Raw genomic sequence first — 3,076 nt, forward strand, 5'->3', positions numbered from 1 at the left:
TTATCTTTATCACGCCCCTCGGGTCTTTCCCAAATACATCTACTCCTAACACTAAATAAAACACTTTATCTTCTTTCCTGTACCGCTGCGGTGTAACCTGCCACCCACCAATAGACATTGTAAGTGGATTTCGAGTGTTACTGAAATCACGCTGAATCGCAAACCCTTCCCATCGGCCCCGTGTATCCCATCCTGGGAGGGTGTAACCGGTCACCATTTCCCACTCCTCACACGGGGTGTACCCCATGGCGGTGGGTTTACCTATAAGACAAGCATTCGTGAATCTTATGTCATGACATGTCCACACTTCGTACCTGCGCCAACTAGTCTGATCCTCCCCACACTTTATCACGGAACACAGATCAAAAGTGAAGGCTGTGGTGGATCCTCTAATGTAATCCACCTCTATGCCTCCATAATACTCCAAACAAGGATCTGGTTTCTCACCTACATTGCGCTCAGATCTGGTCGCCTCAGGGTCCGCGAGAGGAAGAGGAGGTGGATGAGTTCTGTAACTGGGCAACTCACACAACAGAAAAACAGTAGTTAGCACACCAATAGTGATCATGGCTAACACTCCCATCAGTTTCCAATTCTCCAGAAACTTTATTTTTGCATTAGACTTTCCCTCCCCCATTTCAATGCTCGCTAATAGCTTCTAGACTAGAGCTTAGGCCTAAGGCACTTTTAACTTTAATTTTACTGCAGCTAACAATATCTTTTCGTCGGGTGATTCTCGACTTCTTTCTTCAACCTCCGGGATGGACTACCCTTTGGTCGTTGCACAGATCAGGGGATTATTCTGCCCCTTCTATACTAAGATCTGTGTTTTTTGGGGTCACAGCTGTCTCCCCCTTTTTCGCCAAGAGCCTCTCCGACCGCCTAGGCTCCTCTGCCGCCGCACACTGGCTCCAGTGGTACCAAGTGTCGCCTTTGCCCCTCAGCTGGACCACGTGAGAGGTTCGAGTGGTCACCTCGAAAGGTCCCGTCCACCTGGGCTCGTCCCACTTCCGCTTATACACCTTCAGCCACACCCACTTCGCCTCTGGCGTGGTCACCTCCTTTCCGGTTGGATCTCCCACCTGCGTAGTGAAGCTAGAGACAAGAGCTTTTAGTGCTTTAAACTGTTTCACATGTTCAGACACGTTTACCTCCTCTCTCAATTCTTTGACACCTGCTGCAGGGCCTGGAAATTATCTTCCTGTCAGCAGCTCATATGGAGTGAACCCAGTGCGCTGATTAACGGCGCACCTTACACTCATTAGGGCTATGGGAAGAGCATCAACCCAATTCATATTTGTCTGTGCACAGATTTTTGCCAATTTGTTTTTAAGATTTTGGTTCATTCTCTCCACTTTTCCCTGAGATTGTGGATGGTAAACTGTACCATATCTATGTTGCAACCTCAACATACATTCCACCTCAGCGAGATCTCGATTTTTAAAGTGAGTGCCATTATCTGATCTTACCTTCTCTGGGAATCCATGCCAGGGGACATAATAATTCACCAGACATTTGATCACTGTTTTACTATCCTCTCTGCGCGTTGGCCACGCCTCTGGCCAGCCAGTCAGACCATCCACACACACCAACAGATATCTAAACCCTCGAACAGTGGTTATCATGTCAGTGTAATCAATCACAATTTCCTGGCCTGGTCTTTCTGGCAAAGGAAACTTACCCATTTCTGGTTTCACGGTGGGCTTCGGATTGTATTGTCCACAAATCAGGCAGGTTCTCACGTGTTCCCTTACCAGGTTTTTCATGTAGGGATGCCACCAATGACACAAATCCCTTTCCATCTGGGCCACTCCCACATGACCTAGCCCATGAGCTTCTTTAATTTTCTCCTGGGCCATTTCTGCTGTGAGTACTGGCCGCCCGTCGGGCCCTCTCCACAATCCTTCCGATTGTACGGCCCCTCTTTCCTGCCATACCGCCTTTTCCTCGGGTGAGGCTCCCCCTTGCGCCTTTTCGATGTCCTCTCGCTGTTGGGCTGGCAGGTCTCCCCATTCCATACCCATACTTACCATTTGTTTTCCTTCCTTATAGCCTGCCGCCCGTTTTGCTTCCTCGTCGGCTGCTCTGTTTCCTTTTGCCACCCAAGTGTCAGACTCGTCATGCCCTTTACACTTTATGATAGCGACCTCCAGAGGTTCTTTCAGAGCGTCCTCCAGCTGTCTCATCTCCTCCTCATGTTTGATCGGTTTATTTGTGGCTGTTCTGAATCCAGCCCTCCTCCATTGCCCCAGTTCCACATGTGCTGCTCCAAACACATATGCTGAGTCTGTATAAATGTTAACTCTTTTTCCTTTCCCTAATCTCAGAGCTTCTATCACTGCAACAAGCTCTGCTCTCTGCGCTGACTGAGGCCCTTCCAATGTTCCTGACTTCTCCACATGCAGCTGGTCTCCAACTCCTTTCACCACTGCATAACCTGTTTTCAATCCTTCACTCGGATCTCTAAAACAACATCCATCTGTAAAATAATCATCTGCCTCACTCACCGGTTCTGCTCTCAAATCAGACCTTACTTTCTCTTCAACCTCTACTATTTGTGCACAGTCATGAGGTGTCCCCCCCCCCCCCCCCCCCATTTGATCTGCCATATTAATCCCTTCATGTGTGAAGGTCAAGTTTGGAGACTCCAGAATCTTAGTCAGTCTCTGTTGTCTCAGTGGGGTCATTGTAAATGCCTGTGAGTTCACATAGGCCACCACACTGTGTGTTGTGAGCACTTTCAGTGGGTGCCCTCTCACAATGTGAGCCACTTTCTGAATTATTTTTGCTACCCCTGCTGCATGTTGTGTGCACATGGGGTGTCTTTTTTCTGTGTTATCCAGGCCGATGCTGATATACATCAGCACTTGTCTCCTTCCCCCTTTTTTCTGAAACAACACACCATTTACTACTCCATTTGTTTCAGAAACATCAACTGAGAAATCAGAGTTATAATCGGGGATTGCCAAATCTGCTGCACGAGACAGGGCCTGTTTTAGTTCAATGAACCGCATTTCAGAATCAGAATCAGAATCAGAATCAGAATGGGGTTTATTGCCAGATGTTGAGGTTTACA

General features: G+C 48.0%; 1 pseudogene across 1 annotated transcript; it reads right to left on the reverse strand.

The window, feature by feature from the left end:
* Window positions 1-422: 422 nt before the first annotated feature.
* Window positions 423-2,687, reverse strand: LOC145421275 (uncharacterized; annotated as a pseudogene). The gene has a single exon (XR_013902604.1). The product of XR_013902604.1 is annotated as an uncharacterized LOC145421275 (transcript).
* Window positions 2,688-3,076: the final 389 nt, after the last annotated feature.

This window comes from Astatotilapia calliptera, chromosome 17 (assembly GCF_964374335.1).
Source record: "Astatotilapia calliptera chromosome 17, fAstCal68.1, whole genome shotgun sequence".
In the NCBI taxonomy this organism is placed as follows: domain Eukaryota; kingdom Metazoa; phylum Chordata; class Actinopteri; order Cichliformes; family Cichlidae; genus Astatotilapia; species Astatotilapia calliptera.